The sequence below is a fragment of the Siphateles boraxobius genome, unplaced genomic scaffold (assembly GCF_051911475.1).
Source record: "Siphateles boraxobius isolate OS27281-9 unplaced genomic scaffold, OSU_SipBor_1 68, whole genome shotgun sequence".
Classification (NCBI taxonomy): Eukaryota; Metazoa; Chordata; class Actinopteri; order Cypriniformes; family Leuciscidae; genus Siphateles; species Siphateles boraxobius.
In genome coordinates this window covers 1,289,236-1,313,490 of record NW_027509195.1, presented here as the reverse complement: position 1 = coordinate 1,313,490, position 24,255 = coordinate 1,289,236, and the positions used below count along the sequence as shown (strand labels likewise).

The 24,255-nt window shown below is 37.8% G+C and overlaps 1 protein-coding gene across 21 annotated transcripts in view; it reads left to right on the top strand.

The window, feature by feature from the left end:
- Nucleotides 1-24,255, top strand: part of sulf2b (sulfatase 2b) — a 134,660-nt gene that overhangs the window by 72,778 nt on the left and 37,627 nt on the right. For 6 of the 21 annotated variants that reach the window (XR_013196953.1, XR_013196956.1, XR_013196954.1 and 3 more), the window contains exon 1: nt 21,995-22,421. The exons of 8 other annotated variants lie outside the window; for them this stretch is intronic. The gene's annotated coding sequence lies outside the window, so the exon portion shown is untranslated. 7 more of the 21 variants (XR_013196957.1, XM_077214086.1, XM_077214082.1 and 4 more) reach the window with 5 other exon arrangements.

Genomic DNA, 24,255 nt, shown 5'->3' with positions numbered 1-24,255 from the left:
GGCAGCGTTCAACAACACAGTTAGCCGTTACCCAATCCTGACTCAAATTGACCATGCATGGATCACCATACTATGAACACAGCGCATGAAAACACTTTCCCCAGACCTTTACATAAAATATACTTCATGCAGTCAGGCGCATGCTAGAGAATCTAGTTTATTTTAATAATACCAAGCTTTTGACTGAAGAATCCCTAGCAGTGTTTCCAGTTGTGGTTCAATCTTCTTGTGATTGTTTAATCTGTCTTCTGATTTTATTTCATTTGTTACTATGGTGAGGTGAGAAGACAGCACAATACATCTTAGTCTCTGAAGATTAAACAATCTCTGGCTTACATTTTTAGCATCAAGGATTAATAAGAAGCCACAGTTCACATACGCATTAGTGTACCCTAAATCATATTTAAAATAATAATAAATCATAGCTCCTGTAAGTATGTACACAGGTATGCATACACTATGAGGTTTGTGACAGTTCTCGACTTTATTAGATGTCAAAAAAGAAAAAGTGGTGAACGATGCCACATGAATTCTTAAATGTATACGAGAAGTAATAATAATGGATTTTAAGAAAATTGATTTGGACTAGCTAATAAGGCTAGATGCTAATGCAAAGGTGCTGCTTGGGGTCTGTAGTGCAATTTTACGAAGTTGTACCCTGCTAATATTGTCCAAATACTGGTGAACTTTACATAAAAATATGTGCTTATCATCACCAAAAAAGTACATAATTTTAGTGTTTAATAATTGTTCACATTGGCCAGTGCAGCCATTCTAAGGAAACTTCACAACATCCTGACTATCAGGCACCTCAGCTCGCTGTGTAACGTGCTTGTATTGTTTATTCTGGCTTAATATATTAATAACCCCTTTGCCTCAAATCATTGTCAAAACCTTGTTAGTTTGTCCTTGTTCTGCCCAGAGTTTATGTGAGGTGAGGATGAAAGGGAGAATAAAAACAAACATGGTCTGAGACACACGGGAACACTGTTTGGGTTTGTGGCCATGTGTTAGTCTATGAGTTTCTGTCTCTTTCGTGACAGCATGATTAATGAAATGTCTAATTAAGTGTGAACGCTGTGTTTTTATGTCCAGGGTGAATAGACGTTGTGCTTGGAGAGAAAATGAGGAAGAGAGTGAGAGATGGATTTAAAAAAATCTAAACAGCACCACATCGAGACAACTTTCTCTATTATAGCACTTAAAATCAAATGAAAAGTGACTTCATAATAAGAACTAGTGAAAACCCAGTATTTTTTCTACTAGACATAGTTGCTGAATATTCACCATATTATTATTTTTTTTATTTTTTTGACAGTTTATTACCGTTAAAATAAGGTCCAACTGAAACTATTTTCATACAATGCATCTTTATATAATTTGGTATTAATTTGTTTGAATTTTGTCAGAAAATTATTGATCCTGCATTGACTTCTCTGTAAAATTCTGAAATGGTATTTCATTGTCTGTTATTTTATGATAATTCCTGTTAGATCATATAAAATCCTGGCAGTTTTTGTGTGTGTGTGTGTGTGTGTGTGTGTGTGTGTGTGTGTGTGTGTGTGTGTGTGTGTGTGTGTGCGTGCGTGCGTGCGTGCGTGCGTGCGTGCGTGCGTGCGTGCGTGCGTGCGTGCGTGTGTGTCTGTCTGTCTGCGTGTGTGTTCTCCTTCAAAGCTGAAGCTCCCTGAACTTTCAAGACTGTTTCATGAGCAACAGAAATGAAATAATGAAACATACAGAAATAATAAGATGAAAGGATCTTTGTGCCGCCGCTGGATTAATATTTCACACTTTTGTGATTGAAGAGAACATAGAGTGTGTTGTAATTAGTTTTCTCCACAGCTCCTTGTAGTGGAGACCACAGGACTATGACAGATCATTAAAAGACACGCGCACACACACGCAGGGAGAGATGATGGGGGACGTGATTGAGTTTGACAGCTGACGATAAGAGAGACACTGCTTCAGTGGTCGGTCAGTAATGAAATCTCTTCACAGGGTCCCATGACAGAGAGGGAAAGCTGTTACGTGATCTAAACAGCGCTGTCAGCTCTTTATTCAATATTCACACGCAGTATGCATATGAGGTATGTGTGGTAGCTGTGCTTTGGAGAACATTTAAAGATATATTTCATGCTTTAATGTCAATTTTCACATTATATCCTCTGCCTTGTGTTGTAACAAACCTGTTTGACTTTCTTTTTTCCACACTGCATGAAAAAATGTATCTGTAGAAAAAAAACCCGGAAGAGGTACTGGTAATTTTTATGGACATTTCCTTTAACCCTAAAACAGAACACTATACACTGTAAAAAATAAATAAATAAATAAATAAATAAAAAGTTGCTGCCTTAAACATCAAAGTTGATTATACTTTTAAGTTGAAATGACTCACATTTTTAAACTGACTTCAAAAACTATTTGAATCTTGTATAACTTGTGAAAAAAGCTGAAAAAGCTTTTTGATGAGTTGCAATGTAAAAACATATGTTGTCATAACTTATTGATCATTTAATTTTTTACAGTGTACAATGCGTAATTCACAATACAATATATGGGTGAGACACCTGTGAAAAATCAATACGGAAAGTTCCTTCATATTAACACAATGTCACAGCTATGTTCTGTCCGGGTTCTAGTCAATAATCTGTTGTCATGGTTTCTCAGTAGTTAGCACCTGTTCCCTGTTCTGTTGATTACCTAACTTAGTGTATTTAACCCTTTACTCTTCCACAGTCATTTACCTTGTGTTAATGGTACGTTCCCTTGTGTATAGTTCTCGTTCCTAGTGTCTGTTAAAGTTATATAATCATTCGTTTTGCATCATGCATTGCCATTGATACCTGTTACATACACAGTACATTGGAGCATTTTTTATGGACTTTTTTTAGAGTGCACGGCAATATTTTACTTACAGTTTTGGTTGACATCAGTGACATTTGGTCATAAGACATGCAAAAACCAATGGTATTTGCCATCAGTTTTTGTAACTCAGAAAATATGACCACATTTTTAAGAATAGACCTGCCACTATATCTTCACTACACGATTATTGTGGCCAATAGAATTCACGATAACGATATTATCACAATACCCTTGCAGAAAAAAAAATCACATGGATTTTGCACATGTGAAAATGTTGTTTGTTTGGCCTATGAATCCTGTAGCTTTTGCTCTACAGATGCAAGTAAACTTTATTAAAGCTAATTTAATATGGATGGAAAGGCTATAGTACGTGTTGAATGTGAAACACTTTAGGCTGTGTTCTATCATGAAGAGCTGCTAATCCGTTTATGGATTGTGGAAATCATCATTTGAGAGTGAGGATTTCCACTTCCTCCCTCTCGGGGACAGTGAGATGGTCAGGGCTCTTACTAGAGAAAGCTCTGATGGACCGTCTGAAGGATAGGAACGTATTTGTACTAAACTGTCATGTCACACTCGCTTATAGTTGCAAGAATTTTTTCTTCAGCGTTCTTCTTGTTGCTCATCCTCCTCAAAGTCAGTAGATTTGTAACATATGTAAGTGTCCTAAGGCTGAAATGAGTTGTGTTCACTGTGCTATTTGGTAGTTTTAAGCTAACAGCTGCCAAACACACATTCTACATACACATCTTCGTGTCCTCCATCAAATCCATCCTGTCTGGTTCCCACATCTCCACCCACACATGTACATCTCCCTCATTCTCACCCTGCGCACAAACACACACACACACACACACACAGGCTACAGTAAACCACCGTTGTGGGCGGTTGTCCTTTTAATCACACATCTCTCAAGTGATTGACTGCTCCTTTGGTGATGTAATAAAATCCCTGATCCCAGAGCTGCCACAAGCCTCAGAACACACGTACAGACGGAGAACACGAGATGGAAAGAGCGAGCCTTGTCATTCTCACTAAGCTTCAGACCTCTGTGCTGGAGGAGGTGTAGAAACCTCCCTTGGTTTCTTCAAAGAGTTTGATTCTTTGCTAGGAGTAAAATATATGTAATGAGATAAATCATAGATTTGAGCACATTAAGACAATAAGCGCTTTCGAAGACGGGTGTTGGATTCGCCAAAGTTTGCGAACTTCATGACTGCAAGTATTTGAAAGATAGCTCAAAGACTTTACATGCTAAATTATGGGTTACACTTTATTTTACAGTACGTGCACTTTGAAGTACTTACCTAAAAAAGTACTGGGTAATATAAGGTAACTACATGGGTAAGGTTTTGGGGTAGATTCATGGTTCGTACAGTTATTGCAATTACTGTAATACGTACATAGTATGTTCATGGGGAACAGGACTGTAAAATAAAGTGCTATGTTCATAAAATAGTCTGTATGTGTTTTGAGTAGTAGAACAATCTAACCACAAAGTCAATGACAAATAAGAGTGTCAAAGATTAAGAATAGTAATTTAAAGTAAAATAATAATGATAATAATATTTTTTTAAAATGCATGTTCTAAGTTTTGAGGAACTACTCTTTGTACAATTTATACCATTTTGAAAAAAAAAGTTTAAATTTCACGAATAAAAAATAATGACATTTATTAAAAAAACAGTTTTAATGTTTTTACAAATATCATAAATAGTTTTTTGGGGGGTGGGGTTAACCACAAGACCTTTTACAATCTGAACTAACCCTATCTTGTAATTTAAAAAAGTCAAATTATTTGATATTTTGATACATTGACCTTGTCTCGAGGGTCTGCAGGGGTCTTCAAGATGATTTCTGCATGTTTCTTTTTTACAGACAAAAGTTTTTTTAAATATTAATAATTGTTTTAAACTGCTTCACTCCATATTTTGTTTCTATGAAATAATAATAAAATATTATACAATTGCCTTTCAATTTCTTTCTTTTAAAGATGCATTTTCTTCATCATGATATCAGGACAGGTGTATGGCCCTGATTTTTTGACTTGATGCTCTAAAAATACTAAAATCAATTATAATTCAGAAATGAAGATGTGTTTATTATGTATTTTTTTAGATATTAGGTGCTGGGCAATGATTAATCATGATTAATCGCATCGAAAATAAAAGTTTGTGTTTACATAATATATGTGTGTGTACTGTGTATAATTATTTTGTATATATAAATACACAGACGTGCATGTATATATTTAAGAATGTGTTATTTATATATAAAATATTTATATTAAGCTTTTATTCAGAATAAGCTGTAGTAGATAAGCCTTGCTTTGAACAATTTGGTCTTGCAGAGCTAGACAATCCTTTATTCAGCATCCATTCAACATTAAGTTGCTAGTAAATGTCACAAACAATTACAAAGACACGGCAAGAGCACATTGAATTGAACATTACATTTTGAAGTAGAAAAACGTCTTTTTTACAGTGTAGAAGCTGATATACCACATGTACACTAAACTATACAGTACTCTGGGACCTGATGAAGAATGTATGGAGTGAGAGAGGTGTGGAGGAGATAAAGTGTGGGTAAGAGGAGGATGTCAGAGCGGAGGGCACGTTGATTCTCTCTGGCATCTGTTTCTCCTGTGTGGGAGGCAAAGGGCATCTGTCATGTCCAATCACGGAGAGAAAGAGCAAAAAACATAATCGATTGAGAAGTTGTCTGACAGTGTGTGTCCCTCCCAACACAGAGAAAGCGGTGTGTACTGAGACGTCTTTCTTTTAAATCATGAATTTGGTCTTGCTGTGGGCCTGTTGATCCGTAGTAACACATTCTCACTCGAGTTGTGTTTGAAAAGTTGTTACAATATTGTTACTGTAGTATAAATAGTAACGTATTGCTACTTACTAGTAACTAGCTATCATTTGGATCTCCACCAGTTGGATCTATTAGATCTAGCTGCCTACCTCATGTCAGGATAAAGGAGGAGAGTTGGGTGTGGGGTTAGCAACCGCACACCGTAAAAACAAGCTTGCTACAGAAACTTCAACAACTGGTCCATTCTTCCACTTCAGACATTCTACTGACTAGAAGTAACTTTGCAAGTACATGTCAGCCTATTCTACTAACTTGAAACCTAACATCTAACCCTAACATAATCCTCTAACAGCCTACTAATATTCTAATGAGAGTTAGTTGTTAGTTGCAAAGTTAGTTATTGTAGTAGAATGTCTAAAGTGGGCCATCGTAATAAAGTGTAACCGAAAATTGGTATTTAGTGGTATTTGCTGAGGTGCAACCATCTACCATTGCCCTGGTGTTAGAATACTCTGATAACTGAATAACAATAGCAACACCCTGGCAACCAGCTAAAACAAACTAGCAACCACCTATGATTCTTCTGGCAACCACACACAGAACTTCATGGTAATACACTGAAAACATTTAAAACACCATAGCAACAACTTGACAACCACATAGAATGCCCCGGAAACCAACTAGGAACACCCTGGCAACCACCTTGCTTTGCCCTGGCAGCAATTCAGAACACTCTAACAACTGCATAGCAATACACTGTAAATATTTCAAACACCATATAGTAACACCTTGACACCCACACAGAATACCCCAGAAACAATCTAGGAACACCCTGGAAACCACCTAGCATTGTCCTGGCAATAACCCAGAACACTCTAATAACTGAATAGCAATACACTGAAAATATGTAAAACACCATAGCAACATCCTGGCAATGTCACAGTTCTGTCACCCCTGTCTGGGTTAAGCTAAAACACACTAGCAACCACCTATAATTGCCCTGGCAACCACACACCGAACAACTGCATGACAAACAACAAAATATTTAAAACACCATAGAAACACCCAGCGTTTTTTTTTTAATTTATTTATTTATTCTTATTAATAATCTTTAATAACCTTTAATATTCTCCTATTTCTCCCAGAAAGGGCTATTTTCCATTCTATTTTTCGTTAAAACAAACATTTCTTTAAAACTACGTATTCTCTCAATTATCTGCAATATTATAATATTTTTTGCAAGCACTGCCTGAGATTTCTCATCCCTGCTATTTGGTTTTGAGCACAGCTTGCAGTGAAAGATGTGTGTGAAAGCGTGTGGTATCTGAGGCCTGTCCTGCGGTCAGTGCTTGTCACATCCTCGTTCACTGGGAAAACACACTCACACTGGTTAATGATGTGTGACAGAAATTTAACACATCCCACTCTGTTCCACCGCTCACTCACACACCCATACCGTACACACATTAACTTTTCAGGAAAGGAGATAAGTGTTTAATTGAGCCCATAACACACAATAAATAAATTCAGCCTCTCCTTGCCCACTGCAGATATTCCCATTTCCACGTCTATCCCACTAAAACACTGTTCAATCCAAACCCAAGCCTGAACCACATGGATGTGTCTGGCCCAGTTCAGCACAGATGTGCGTCTCATCTGCCAAACACGCCTCACTGCTCTTCCAGTGCCAGATTTGACAGATTTGTTTAACTTCATCCAGCCTGCCACAGTGTTTCACGAGGCCCATATTTTTCAGTTATTAAATTGTTCTCGTTTATGTTTTTGGTTCATCAGTGTGAGCGGTTTCCCAGTAAACTACTGACAGATGTTGGTGCTCATGTTAGCTGCCACCATGAGCACAATCTACAGTATATTATTATGAGTTGCTTTCAACAGATTGCAGTAATTTAAAAAAATATATACTGTTTGCGGCTCTCAACATGCTCACAATTGAATCACTGGTGATGTACAAGCTATCTCACTGCCTCAAAGATGCTGTTGCTCATTGTGCTGCACTATTTCACGCTAAATAAGCTTGACTACCAGTACCATAAAGTAGATAGTAACAAAACAAAACTGTATAGCTCTTTTCCTTACAAGGCAGTTCTGTGACAAATAATACCATGGTATAACCGTATTACTTTTTGTTGCTGTTTATGCTAAAACCCATTGGGAAAAAATTGGGTAACTTTTAAAATTGCCACTTTAGACATTCTACTGGCTGTAACAACATTGTCACCTCACTCTCATTAGAGAATTAGTAGGCTGTCTGTTTAATATCTGCTAAAACTTTATTTCGGTGGTCCACTTCAGAAATTCTACTGACTAGAAGTAACTTTGCAAGTACATGTCAGCCTATTCGACTTACTTGAAACCTAACATCTAACCCTAACATAATCCTCTAACAGCCTACTAATATTCTAATGACAGTTAGTTGTTAGTTACAAAGTTATTGTAGTAGAATGTCTAAAGTGGACCATCGTAACAAAGTGTAACCGAAAATTGGTATTTAGTGGTATTTGCTGAGGTGCAACCATCTACCATTGCCCTGGTGTTAGAATACTCTGAACAACTGAATAACAATAGCAACACCCTGGCAACCAGCTAAAACACACTAGCAACCACCTATAATTGCCCTGGCAACCACACACAGAACAACTGCATGACAAACAACAAAATATTTAAAACACCATAGCAACACCTTGATAACCACACAGAATACCCCATAAACCACAGAGGAACACCCTGGCAACCACCTGGCATTGCCCTGGCAACAACCCAGAACACTCTACCAACTGCATAGCAATACCCTGAAAATATTTAAAACACCATAGCAACATCCTGGCAACCCCCTAGAGCACATTAGCAACCACCTAACAGGACCCTGGTAACCATCAGAACACTATCGACTGCCAAGACACGCAAATTATAAACTGCATAGCATCATACTGTAAGATACTTAAAAAGCGCTAGCAACCATATAACAACACTCTGGCAACTGCATAGCATCATATTGTAAAATATTCAAAAACATTAGCAAGTGTATGGCAACGATGGCATAGTGAAAGCAAATTTTGCACATTCAAGCACCACTTACATTTCTTCAGTAAATGTAGAAATCTGTTTTCAATTTCTCAGTATTTTAGCAACATTTCTGGTTGGATTGGTCATTTTTCTGGTGAGAGTCTGGAAGTAATTCTAAGCAATGAACCAAAGCTCTAGCCGAGTGCTTGAACCTGTTGACAGGAGATGAGAGGATGGAGCGTATGAATGAAAACAGACAGGATGTATGAGAGTGAGAGTCATGCTTTCATCTATTAATCGCAGTGTCCATAAGCTGACTTACTGCGTCCTCTCCTTTGATCTTCCCTGGATCTTTATTTATTCAAAAGACTGATGCTTTCTCTCTTTTTTGCTCTTGCCTTATTCCCTCTCACATGTCATAACACCTTGCAAAAGATAGTGCACAGCTATAACTCATGCTCACATGGTCAGATGAATGGAAAGAGTGGGCCGCACATGTGAAAAATATAATATAAAAGCTTTGAGTGGGTGCATGTGTCTGGAAGACACAAGCCAATGCCTCAAGCTTATAATGTGGTTCCATTGGATTTTAAGAGTATGGATCTTAAAAGCTTGGGAAAACCTTGTTCCTAATGGTCTACATTTCAAACAAGCTGTATCAGGGCCAATATTTTCTATTATAGCAGTAAGTACTCTTATTCAGCACTACAGGCAAATACAAATGTCTTTCCAGACTTCACATAAACAGTTCACTCACAAAGACAGTTATTTTCTAATGAAATCATTTGGTGAAAAAACAACAACACCACTTTACATGGATTATCAGACAAATGAATTATCCATCTATCCATCGATCTATCCATCGATCTATCCATCCATCCATCCATCCATCCATCCATCCATCCTATAGTCTATCTATCTGTCTTTCTGTCTGTCTGTCTGTTGTTCTATCTATCTATCTATCTATCTATCTATCTATCTATCTATCTATCTATCTATCTATCTATCTATCTATCTATCTATCTATCTATCTATCGATCGTTATATCGTTCTGTCTATGGTTCTGCAAATCTTGTACTTGTGCACTGGAAACTTGTGTCACTTGGACATTATGGCCGTGTGTCCACCAAAGCGTTTTTTCACGCAGCTGGTGTATAATTCCAATTGTTTTCAATGGGAGCGCCGCGTTTTTTAAACGCCATGAGCGTAACGAGGCGCTGAGCGTGTATTTAACGCTCAAGCGCTGAGCGCCCAGCATTTTTTACTGGTCGCCGAGAGTTGAAAAATGTTCAACTTTGGGTAAAACGCTGCACTCATCACTGTCACTTTTTACACAGCCGTCCAATCACAGTGGAGGAGGGGCGGGACAAATACCACACCTACCAACTGTCACAACATTCTTTCTGTACAACGACGTCTACCAGCAGAGCTAACTGAACAAAATGGATGAAAAACAAATTTTTAGTATGAAACAAATTATCTACGAAATCAGTTACAAGTAAACTGTGCTGCGGATATTCTGTATCATAGCAACGAATCGTCTCAACTAAAAAAACACAGCGCTGCCAAACGCTCTCAAGCGCCCACAGCAGAGCGCCTAGAGTTTTCAGCTGGCTAAAAACGCTGCTGGTGGACACACGGCCTAAAGCCGTGTGTCCACCAAAGCGTTTTTTCACGCTGCTGGTGTATAATTCCAATTGTTTTCAATGGGAGCGCCGTGTTTTTTAAACGCCATGAGCGTAACGAGGCGCTGAGCGTGTATTTAACGCTCAAGCGCTGAGCGTTCTGCGTTTTTTACTGGTCGGTGAGAGTTGAAAAATGTTCAACTTTGGGTAAAAACGCTGCACTAATCACTGTCACTTTTTATACAGCCGTCCAATCACAGTGGAGGAGGGGCGGGGCAAATATCACACCGACCAACTGTCACAACATTCTTTCTGTACAACGGCGTCAACCAGCAGAGCTAACTGAACAAAATGGATTTAAAATGGAAAAATAAATTTGTTGTATGAAACAAATTATCTGTGAAATCAGTTACAAGTAAACTGTGCTGCGGATATTCTGTATCATAGCAACGAATCGTCTCAACTGCAAAAACGCTGCGCTCCCAAAACGCTTTCAAGCGCCCACAGCTAGGCGTTTTCAACAGAGCGCCTAGCTTTTTCAGCTGGCTAAAAAAACGCTTTGGTGGACACGTGGCCTAAGACAGCTCCTTGTTGTTGTTGTTATTATTATTATAAGCCGCGTTTCCACAGCAATTACCAAGAACTATTTGTCCCAGGAACTTTTTTTTAATAGGAACTTTTTTTGCCCCAGACCGGTTGCTTACTGCGTTTACACCGCGGACTAAAGTACCGGGAAGATTAGTCTGGTGACATTGAACTGCGTGCGACTGCTCCTCCCAGTCTGCGAGTTTGTTTTGAGTTTTGAGTGCGTTTTGCTCTGGTCGATTTTTTTTGTAAACTCCATATTAATTTCCAGACAACTCCTTACTGCACGAAGCCAGGAAGTGCGATTTTTAAAAATGGCGGCTAAAATAAAATGCTGCGTGGAGTCAACGAATCAAATGTGGCGTGAGCTCAACCAATCAGCATGTTCAGCGCACAAATCCCACCCCGAAAGTTCCTGAACGCTGAAAAAATACTACCTCGCCAGCAGGGACTTTCTGGGGGGGAAATTTTTACCCGGACCTTCATTTAGACCCTGGTTCCTGCGGTGTAAACACACCGAGTACCACCCCAAAGTTCCTAGTTCCTGGGGAAAGTTCCTGCGGTGGAAACGCGGCTATATTCTTGGATTCTCCCTCTAGGGCAGCATTTGGTATTGATGATAAAACAGGTAGAGTGGTAAAAGTGAAGGAGAAGAGACGGCACTGGGGGAGAGAGAGTGATGGATGGAGTGTGTGGGTCAAAATGGGATAATGGAGCAATGAAGGAAGCAAGGCTGGGCGAGAGCGCACTTTGACGAAGGAAGCAAGGCTGGGTGAGAGCGCACTTTGACGCACTGTTAAAGGAGACCTAGAACTAATGTACTGTGACACAGTCACAAAAATACAAATGAGAAAGACGAATGAGAATTTGTGAAATACAGCGCATTCACCCTGCTGAGAGTTTAGCCTCTTCTGAAAGAGTCCATCACATACACAGAGAGAGAGAGAGAGATAGAGAGAGATAGAGAGAGAGGGAGAGAGAGAGAGAGAGAGAGACCTGTGCAGTTGTACGAGCGGACATGCGATGTTGCCATAGCAATGGATCTGGAAGTAGTGGAGGTCCATCTGAACTGTTACTGTGCACATGATAATGAGTGTGTTTCACTTCAGGGTGTAAGCAAAGAGGTCAGGGTTTATGTTTTGTGTGTTTATTTCTTCTGTGTATCCCTGATCAGGCCCACACAGAATCTGCACGCGCAGAATCTGAATGCCTGTTAAGATCTGCACATTGACCTTTTTGCGTATTCGTATAGATACTTTGGTTTACTTCCAAAAACATGGCTGTATTCTCTACTGCATTGAGCACATTCCATGATGAAATCCACTCTACATACAGCTTTTCTGCAAATTGTCCAAAATATCTGTGCAAAATACATTGCATTATTCCATGTTGATTATTTATTAGAAGTGTACATAGTCAACATGACATCTAAAGATCAATATGTTTTAAAGGGATAATAAATTTAAATAAATTGCTCAACCTCATGTTGTTCCAAACCCTCATTTATCATTCACGTGTCGTCATATTCAAGTGAATACCAAATGAGCATCTTTTATGTTAAAAAGGGAGTGATGCAACATTATGTTTGAATGCACACAAGCACTTTTGTGTAATTTTGGGGGGGGGGTTACAGCTTCAGTGTCTATTCACTTTCATTGTATGGAAATTGTAAGAACATCCTAAAAAATATATATTTGTGTTCCATGGAAGATATAAAATCATACAAGTTTGAAACAAAATGAGGGTTAAAAAATGTTGACAGTGTCAAATGATTCATGATTCAGTGTCACGTGACCGTTCAAAAGTTTGGCATTGGTAAGAATTTTCTCTCAAGATACAGTAAGTCTCTCACCAAGGCTACAATTATTTGATCAAAATGACAGCGAAAACATTACTATTGTGAAATATTATTACAATTCAAAATAACTGTTTTCTATTTGAATATATTTTCAAATTTAATGTATTCCTGTGATCAAAGCTGAATTTTCAGCATCACTACTCCAGTCTTCAGTGTCATATGATCCTTCAGAAATCATTCTAATATGCTGATTTGATGCTCAATAAACATTTCTGATTATTATCAACAGTTGTGCTGTTTAATATTTTTGTGGAAATCGTGATACATTTTTTCAAAAATTCTCTAATTATAGAAAGTTTTAAAAACTGTATTTGAATAGAAATCTTTTAAATCTTTATAAATGTCTTTAGTGTCAAAGAAAAGAAAATCTTAAAGACTCCAAACTTTTGCATGGTAATGTATACACACAGAATGTCAATTAAACAAAAGTCTATATTAAAGGAGAAGCAAATGGAGTGTTATGTCAAGGAAAAATATTTTACATAGAAAATTTAAGCTCAGGTTATTATTTTTGATTATTATTATTATTTAATATCCTTTTTATCCTGTTATTCTACCAGGGAAACCTATTGATACCCTAGTCTGTTTTATTTTTATCAAGCTCTCAGTGCTATCCGCTAGCAGTCTGCGTAATCCAATGCCATAAGTGTTCAGTGTGCACACAAACACATGCATCACACTGACGGAAACGACTGAGATTATTTAATGGGATTCTCAAATGAGACAAAGGTACAGTACAACGTCCACCAGCCACTCTCTCTCTCTCTCTTTCTCTTTCTGTCCCCATCCGCATTTCTCCATTTTTAATGATACATCTGCAGGAGAAAAGAGGGAGGGGAATGGTTATTGTCAGGGTAAATGGCTTGTCATTGAGCGATTTGAATCTGAAAGCATTTTTTTGTTGGTAAACTAAATGGAGTTCTGGAAGGAATGGAAGCAGCGCTGTAGAGTTTAGCGTCTCAGTGGTCTGATATACCCAGAAGGCTTCAGACTTCCTTTGCATGTCGAGACAAGCAGAGGCATATGTGGGAATATCCGGAAGGGTATCGCAAAAAGAGTATGCACATCACTGTCATATCCGTTCTAACACAAAATACAAGTGCTTTCTCCTCCCGTGTGGGACTTAAGTTAAAGTATAGCACACACACACACACTAGGCGTCTTCTTCCACTCATTCCTGCCTCATAATGTCTTTTTTATTTTACATGCAAACTGAATCCAGGGGTCAAATTAGTGCATCTATATTCTGTAGGGTTCCTCCTTTCCTCGTTCCTTGCAGAAGCCCACAGGAAAGAGGCTTTGTGAAGTTTTTTTTTAAAACTACCTTTCTCTATTAATATTCTGCAAGTTGAGATGAGGCGGGTGAGGAGTCAATATGAAAAGAGAACATGAAAGTACCGTGGCCCCAACGGAAAGCCGAAGACAAATGTTAGCTCAGGAGTTCGTGGGAGTCGTGTCGAAAATTGGCCCCCGCAAGGGTTACCGCAAGATTTTATTACCGTGCTCAACCGCAAGAGCTTCACCTACCTTAACCTGAGAGCAGAAGCAAACTGTAACACCGGTGGAATCGATCAGCTTGTGTTTTAGCCTCGACTTCTCAGCGGCGAAAGGGGGTGAACTGTGATACTCAACTGCACTGCTTATAGATAAAGAGATTCTTTAGGGAAAAAGAGGTAAATGGGTTCAGAAGAAACTGCAGTGCTTAGAGCCTCGCAGGCAAACTCAAATTCACTATTAGCAGCTAATAGTGAGCAGAATCTCAATATCTCTAATATAGCTACAGCAAGGCAACTCTCTGTAAACTTTCAAAATGAAAGGTAAATTGGGTTTAATAATGACCCTCTTCACTGTAGAATAACCACTTTCCAAGCATTTTAATTCAAAAGGCCTATTGATTCATTGACTATATAGGGACTAACCAAGGGGTTGTTCATGCAGTTTGACAGAAATGTTAATGACAAAGTGAGCGGAATGCATTCATTTTCAATGCGCGACAGAGACTGTTGTTGATGCAATAAAATTGGGCTGATTTCAAACTGATGCACATCTACAGTAATGCAGTGTGGCAACAACCAATCAGAGTGCACACTAAGAACTATAACTACAATGATAACTTTTTTTAGCGTCCACACCAACGCACAATAACGCTCTGTTTAATGTAAACGTCTGCCTCATTAATTGCTTGAGCTCTTTAATGGATCGGATTCTGATTGGCTGTCAGTGTTTTAAGCGCTCATTAGCTGAAAAACTCGATCTGAACATGATTCCAATATCGCTCCCCTGTGTCGTTATCATTACTGTGGTGATGAGGACTCTGCTATTCTTTTACATTTAGTTTGATTTTTATATCTTTATCATTATCGTCATAGTTATCGTCCTTGGTGCGAACAGACATTAAAGCTTCCAAAAGGTGTTTCGCTTGTGAAGTGGAACGAGACATCGCGTCATGGAGTTGATGCTGTTATTTTGGAGTAGTAATGTATTTGTATTTTGGGATTAATGTTACATTTCTGTAATGAGAGGTGAGTTTTCGCTCATTGAGTTGTCATTAGTGAAGTATGCAGTATGCAGGTTTGAGTGGCCGACATAATACCCTCGAGCTTGGCTCCTGACTCCAGGTTCCTCCAGATGGATTGTCATTTTACTTAGTGCACTTAGTCATTTTGGATTAGAAGGTGTCAGCTAAATGATTAATTAATTAGCAAAGTAGCAACAGAAAAGCAGCTCTGAAAACAGAAGGGAAAAGGTCACACTTCATTTAAGTCACTTTTATCTTTTTTGCACATTGCCCAGTGAGACCTGGGAATGATTAGCAACACTGAATAATGTATAATAAAGCTTGACGTGTTAAACAGAAATCACACTAATGGCTCGTTTCCACTGAGCAGTACGGTACGGTACAGTACGGTTCGGGTCGGGTCGGGTCAGTAACCCTTGATCCAGCTAGCTTTTTCACCGCCAACAGTACCCAACTTGATAGGCGTGGTGTTTGCCGGAAAGAAGCGATCAACGTCATTTTCGCGCGAAGAAGAAAGCGGCAAAGTAAACACCAATGGATGGCATACAGCAGATCTTGTCCTTGCTTCTCGGCATGTTTGTCACAAGAAAAGACAATTAGGCATTTCTCAATACCAAGTATGTAAAGTTCTCAGCAGAATGACTCCCGAGGACGCGAGTCATGTAATTCTCCAAATGGAACAGCACATTCGTGAAAGCGTCACTCAGCTCGCTCTGCATGTACATTTTAGGCAACAATAAAACGAAATATGTTATAAAACACCACTCTGCCTCTTTTCGTTTTCATTTAAATACATTTTAAACATTATAGGCACACAAATGTGGTTCAGGCAATGTATAGACCTGATTATATACATGTTTAACGGTAGCCTATTTATAACAAAACGAAATATAAAACACAACCCTGCATTTCGTTTAAATTTACAAAAATATTAAACATATTCCAGGCAATATGTGCATTTGTACAAATGTTGCAATAAACAACATTACAGTGATAATCTTGTAATAAAAAATGACAAAACTCAACCCTATCTCTTTTTGTTAAATTTCAGTTCTATCAATAATACCCATTATAAAAGTATAAGTAAAAGGTAACGTCACAAGAAGGTATATACAATAAGAAATAAAGCAAACAATTCAGTCAAATATACAAATTCAGCGCTAGTCTAACGTTAACTTTACAACGGAAAAGTTATAGCCTAAATATATGAAACTTCACTTAGCCCTCAGCCAAAACGATTGGTCAGGGAACGAATTATCGATTCACGAGACCAAAGATCACCCGTTAGATATACACAAGACGAATTACCACTACAGAGTCAGCGGCAAACGTCAGAACGACTAGCCGAGGAAAGGCTGTTCCAGGTGGGGAACATGAGCGCCCGGTGATCGCCTGGAATGGATCAAATGATCATAAATCATTATAAATAAACCGCAGATTTGAGCTTTAAACAACTACATTCTCGCCTCAAAAACTCTTAAAACTACATTTCGTGAAAGAATAACCGTAGTATTATATTCCAACTGTATATTAAAAAATGGCGCTTCTTATGTTGCCATTCCCCTTGTAGCTCGCGCAAGTGACGATACTCTGTCAACCAATCAGCGTTCTGCAGTGAGTCTAGCTCCTCCCTTTAGTACCGTACCACTGTGCTAGGTACCCCAACGGAAGGGTACCCAAAAAGTGGTACGGTACGGTTCGGCTTTTTGGTACATTTCACAACTTTTGACAGTGGAAACGCAAATAATTGCTTATCGTACCGAACTGTACCGTACCGTGCCGTAAGCCATAAAACCTTTTATGCCGTAAGCCATAAAACCTTTACACAGTGTAGAGAGAACTCTTGGTATGGTGCTTTTTATTTTCCAAGAAGTCATGTGAATAAGGCAAGTCTTTTTATTCTTTCTGTGTATTCATGCACACACACTCACACACAATTGCACACATTTGGTTAATGTGCAAATTAATTAGCAGCCCTGGCACATACTCAATGAGAGCATGTCAAGCACACACACACACACACACACACACACACACACGCACACACAGGCAAATGGAGCAGTGATAAGTTGCAAAAATACGTTGGCGGGAGTTCTTGAGCATACATTGTTGTTTTCCACAGTGCTTCAGCATTTCATTGCATGAGTGAATAAAGCATGTACTTCTATTTTATTTCTCTCTTCTCTCTCTCTCTCTCTCTCTCTCTCTCTCTCTCTCTCTCTCTCTCTCTCTCTCTCTCTCTCTCTCCCTCCCTTTCTGTTTTCTCTGTCATTGTCTTTAAGAATGTATTATGTTATGTATTACGTTATTTATTTTGCTTGCAGAGAAACATCTTGAGCAAGCACTGTCAGAAGGTTACAAGTTATGCATGTGTGTTTATTTAATTTGTCAGAACGGCATCAGTAATTAAAACACATTTCTGACTAGTTCTTTCTTGTTCTTAATGCCAGCCTCTCTCAAACTAAATAAACTACCATTGTTAAGCCCGTCAATCAAACACACACACACACACACACACACACACACACACACTTCTTCAGCCAAATCTGAAAATCCTCTGACTGTTTATTCTAATAGTTCTAAATCACTCAGATACACAAGAGGAAAACACATGGGGAATTAAACAAGCAGGATGTGTGTCATAATTACACAACAAACATGAATTCATTGTTAACAAGCCAAATGTTAATGTTGAATTTGACTGATGAAGAAGAATATATGCTGAGTTTTTTTTCTCATTACCGCTTCATCATACTTGGTGTTTAGGGTTTTCTGTTGTGTTGGGTCCGAGTCCACCTCGTAGAGTCCAAGTCTTTAACCAATTGAGTTTTAGTGTGAGACGTTTATTAATGTCTTGTCATCTTAATTTTATATTGGATTATTCCTATTACACATGAAGTGGATTAGACTGTAATCTGCAAAATAAAAAGTCCAAATCCAGAAAATCCAAAATGTCCAAGTCCGTGTCAAGTCCACCCGAAGCGCACAAGCCCGAGTTCATTCATAATTGCAGTCTCAGTTTAAGCACCACAACTCTATTTTTTGGTGATCTTTGGCAAAAAATAAATATAGTATATGAGGAAAGACTTGGGCCAGTGATCAACTACCTAGCAACCATTCGTAACACCCTAGCAACCACACTGCAATCCACTCAACAACGTACTCCAGTCTTCAGTGTCACATGATTCTTCAGAAATCATTCTAATATGCTGATTTGCTGCTCAATATACATTTCTTATTATCTTCAATGTTAAACAAACGTGTTTGCTGCTTTATTTTAGTGGGAATCTTTGTTTTTGTTCTGTGTTTTTTTAACAATTGAAAATACAACAGCATATATTTGAGAGAGAAATCTTTTGTAACATAATAATGAAGAGATTTCAATGTTTTTACTGTCACTTTCGATCAATTTAACGCATCCTTGCTGAATATAAGAATGAATTTTCTTACTGACCCCAAACTTTTGAAAGTTTTCTTGAAACACAGTCCCTCGATGCTGGTTTTTTTTTTTTTTCATCAAAGTGTTTTCATACATCTCTTCAGTGGATTGTAATTACCTTACACAAACTCCAGCATACACAGAAGACCGTTGTGTGCTTGTTTACACAAACCATTTATCCCACACTGCTTCTCTCCATTAAACAGTTTTACACCTTATTTGAACGCTCCCCGCCTCATAATTCACATTATTTAGGGCATTTGTAAACACAATTCATTTTAAATGACAAACATTTCCCTTGACGACACTTTGGTCGGCAAGTGCATCAAGTCTACATGATGGCGATGCAATTCTGTAATGAGTTTAAAGAGATTTGATGTCATATTTTTAAAACGGTGTAGTAGGAAAAGATACGTCAGCGCTCTAATGCAGAGGAGTGCGGAGAGAAAGCGAGAGATGAATTATAATTAGCAGGTGTAATTAGAGGATAGCAGACACTAATGAAGAAGGATTAATTGCTGTTATCATCAAGGACTCTGCATTAATGCCCTTTTTTAATATTAGTTGTCCACATGTTCGTCACGGCAATGAACTGCAGACCTGAAATAGCTCTCATGTCTGTTTGACTCAACTGATCGTGAGATATTGAGCTTGTGCTGTCTTACTGATATGTGCATCCGCTGATTGTTGAATTACTGCTGCTAATTACTGTCAGCCTGTAAAGGCAGGTTTGTAATTTGAGGTTCAATTTTTTCATTATTTTTTTTCTGCTTTATTGTTCCCGTGTGTTTTATTGGATATCCGGGGCCGGGAACATTTTTATCCACCGGTTTTAGAGCTTCTTGTTTTATTTTATTGTTCTTTTTATGATGTGTTTTTGCTGTGGGATGTGGGAATCATCTCGATTGTATTATCGTGTGGAAGTATAATATTCTTCTTAAAACGATAATGTCCTATTTCTATTCATTAGTTCCTCTGACTGTTTTCAGTTGTTTTAATCTGAAATATTTTTTATCATTTCCTCTTAATTTCTCATTCATCGTCATCTTCATTTGTTTTCTTAAGAAATACGCTATATTTGAAGAAATACTGTATATTAGTGTAGTATATTCTATACTATTTGATCTAAATAAATGCAAAAAATAAAACATTTTTAAACTATCACAACATTGTAATCTACTGTATGAAGAGTTAATATAGACTTTCGCTGAAAATGTATAACTAACAGTGTTATCAACTTTAAGTATGTATAAAATGATAGCAAAGGTAACCTAAATGTAAAAATAGGGGAATGAGCTGCAAAATTAAATCCTGAACATTTTAATACTAAACATTAAATCTCTAATATCAGCTGATAACCAATATTGTACCAATATATCATAGTTTTCTTTTAACACCGATAAAGGCCTGTGTGCTGAAATGTGTTGGTTGGCTACATTTAAAAATAAATCTCCCGTCCCATGTTTTTGGTTTTACCTTGTTGACTAGTTTGTTTACTAGTTGCTAGATGTGCCATGCACAGTGAGTGAAAATGGATTGATTTGATCTTCTTAAGCGGCATGTTATTCATAAGAAACGTTTGTGCTTTAACACACACACACACACTCACAAACACACACACACAGTATTTCTGGGTGACATTTTTTAATGTAGCATGATAAGAAGAGCAAATGAACAAAGTTAATTAAAAAGAAAGCCCAGACAATTTTCCTTTTTCTGTCTCTCTGACAATAGCAAAGCCACGGTCTGTTGAGCTCCTCACAATGGGAACTGTAGCAGTTTTTTCTGGAAATTCATAGGAAAATAGTTGTGGAATTAGGTGTGAATAGCGAAATTCCAGTTGGCTTTGCGTTCATAGACAGATGTCTGAAGTGCGTCTGGCCTGTCGTCGTGTGTGTGTGTGTGTGTGTGTGTGTGTGTGTGTGTGTGTGTGTGTGTGTGTGTGTGTGTGTGTGTGTGTGTGTGTGTGTGTGTGTGTGTGTGTGTGTGTGTGTGTGTGTGTGTGTGTGTTCAAGTACGCATGTTCAATCAATACCTCTCTACCCCAGACGGCCATAGTCCATCAGCGTCTTTACACACAAAACCTTTTCTGTTATCTGGGCTTTATCTTGTATGGTTGTCTTTTACTCAGACCACTTTACAACACACATTTATCTCCTGTTCATGAAAGGCAGTATTTAGCTAGTAGTAAATGTCATGCTAGTAGTCAAAGACATGAAATGCTTTTGGGATTTTAACACGTCCTGCAGTGTGGCAAGGTACACTTAACCTGAAACCATTTTATCATTGTCTTTGTGCTCATATTAATTAAAAAAAAAACTACATTTTACAAACCACAAATCGATTTAAAATGAACTATGGAAAGAAAACGAAAGTGCTTAAAAATTGTGGACTAAAAAGATAAATCACACACACACACACACACACACACACACACACACACACACACACACACACACACACACACACACACACACACACACACACACACACACACACACACACACACACACACACACACATATATATATATACATAAATACATATATGTATATATACACACACACACCTGTAATCTTGACTTGAAAAGACATTGAACATTTTATAAATATGCAAATAATAATAATTAAATAATTAAAATAAAATAAAAATATACAAACAAATATAATTTGTTTTTATATACTTAAAATTGTGTGTGTGTGTGTGTGTGTGTGTGTGTGTGTATATAATTAAATATATTTGTTATGTGTTATTATTAATAAATTAAATTTAACTATTAAAGGAAGAACATGACATTTTATGTATACATATATAAAATATAAGTAATTTTAACATATTATCAACAAATCTGTGCATAAATGCAACTTACATGCTTCAAATGCATTTTCAACACAGCTGGCACAGTGAATTTCAACACCAATCGCATCCATTTGCATGCAGTTTGCGCACACACAAATCATTGGTATGTTAATATAAGCAACGTTTTTTTTTTTCTGCAAATGAAACTCCGGCTATTGCAGTAATTCGTCTAAATTTAAATGTGGCGGGCTTTCATTTAGAACTCATGTAAATATAAATAGCGAGGGCTTTGGTTTGAGGTGCTTGTTAATATAATGTAATGTAAATGAATGTTCTTGTATGCAGAGCAGCGTGGTCGGCGGAGCATAAACTGGACGCAGATGGGACCCTCATCCTCGGTTTTTGTTACGTCGCGATGCTCCGTTAACCCTTACAGAAGATGGGAGATGGGACGGGGTGAGAGGGACAATAAATTGAAAGCAGCAGAGCTCAAGGTTACAACACATCAATCCTGAGAGAGTAGATGCCGCAGATGAGACTGGTGGGAATGGAATTATAGCAGGGGAGAGAGAGAGAAAGAGGGTGCGATAAAGCTAGAATGAGAGAGCCTGGGGGGGGGGGGGGGTGCAGAGAGAAGAGAAGTGCAGAGAGAAGAGTGCGCACACACACAGAGAGAGAGAGAGAGAGCGAGAGAGAGGGATATAGCTACAGCACAGTGACCTACAGTGAGACAGATGAGTAAGTGCTGTGTATTACCACTGCATCTTGTTATCGAGGATCACATTAAGATGGTCCCGTAGCCCTCGCGCTCCGTATCTGGATATTTCTACTTCCATGTGGGATGAGCAGCTGTGCTGAGCGAGACCGAGGATCTGACATCAACACCATGAGGTACTCGCGGAACAGGGGGATCGAGACGTGAGAGAGGTGTTTGAGAGTAGAAAGAGAGGGGGATGACAGTGATAACAAGCGGGAGATGCTGTGTAAGGTGGTGAGAGAAGAGGAAAGGAGATGTAGAAGGATGAAAGAAGTGAGGGATGAGTGCAGGAGAGGTGTTTTCCTGAAAAATGAAGTTAGGGGTTTGTGCCTCTGTTGAGGGACTGTAATGTAATTCTACATTAACCCAGATTCTGCTCACTTCAGGCTAGTAAGTTGTCTATATTCTGCTCCTTTTCCAATTTTTTTCTATTTTGTCCTCTTAAGCCCATACAACTTTAAACTTACATTTATGTTTAAACCAAAATCAAATTTCAAATTTATAGTTGAATGGAAATCTAGATGCAATTCAGATTTACATTTAAATCAATGTCTGAATAGAGTTCTGATTTGTATTTGTATTGAAAATACACGTATTTAAATCCAAATTCAGATTTAATTCACTGTTCACATTTCAATCCAGATATCATATTTACATTGAGTGCAAATCCAGATTACAACTCAGATATATATTTAAATCAAAATCAGGATACAATTCGAATGCATATTTAAATCCAAATTCCAATACAATTTGAGTTCACTGTTCACATTTAAATCCAGATGTCAAATTTACATTAAATGCAAATCCAGATACAACTTAGATTTATATTTAAATCAAAATTAGAATACAGATCGAATGTATATTTACTGTAAATCAAAGTTTAGATACAATGCGAGTTCACAGTTCACATTTAAATCCAGATTTTAAATTTACATTAAATAGAAATACACATCCAGATACAATTCAAATGTATATTTAAATCAAAATTCTGATATTTTGAACTATTTTGAGTTCACAGTTCACATTTAAATCCAGATGCAATTCAAATTTAAATCCATATTCCAGATAAAATTCAATTGCACATTTAAATCTACAGTAGATCCAATTCACATATGATATAAAAGTACATAACAGTTTTTGTTTGTTAATTCCTTGAAACATATCTGTCAACACTACATTAAATTTGAATCGGAATTTGACGTGTATGAGGATATAAAGTCAAACATATTCAAATTCAGAGCAGATTATAAAAACGGATAGTTCCGACTCTAATTTCTGATTGTAAAAGCACTATAATGATCTCACTCCTATAAATGCACATTCTATATAAATGCGGCAATTTGCTGTTCTGCTTTTCAACCACAAACTATATTAGTTGGCTGAAGAACAGTTTGTTCTGATTATGTCAATAATACATTTAACTCTTTACTGAACATGGTTTATAGCATATGCGGCTTTGTGTTGCCTGAGAACGTGCCTTACTTTTAACGCAATCTTCTCATGGCTTATTTTGACATTTTCCGCCTGTTTGTAAATGCTTCAAAAGTCTCTGCTCAAGCGGTAATGGCAATATTCGGTATATCCTGTTCTTTTGTATATATTCTTTGAGTAAAACCCCTGCCTTTACTGTTCCTGTGAGAACTGGCAGTAAAAGAGACTGTCTCAGTCTTTCTCTCTAGTGGCTATGAGCTCTTATCCGTATATTGTGTTTTAGACAAAAACAGCTGTGGTGTGAAATCTCTAGGAACGCAGATACAGTGCAGTATAAAGTAAGATAGCCAAGGGAAGAACGAGAAATATCCAAGGGAATGAGAGTGTTTGAATATGAAATGTTTTGCAAAAGCATCAAATCCTTGAATCGTGGATCTTCTCTGATTCATTTTATGTTAGGCTCCAAATACACATGTAAGGGTCGGTCGTATCAGCTGGACGTTCCTCGCGCTAATTTTATCTGTGCTGTAAAATAAG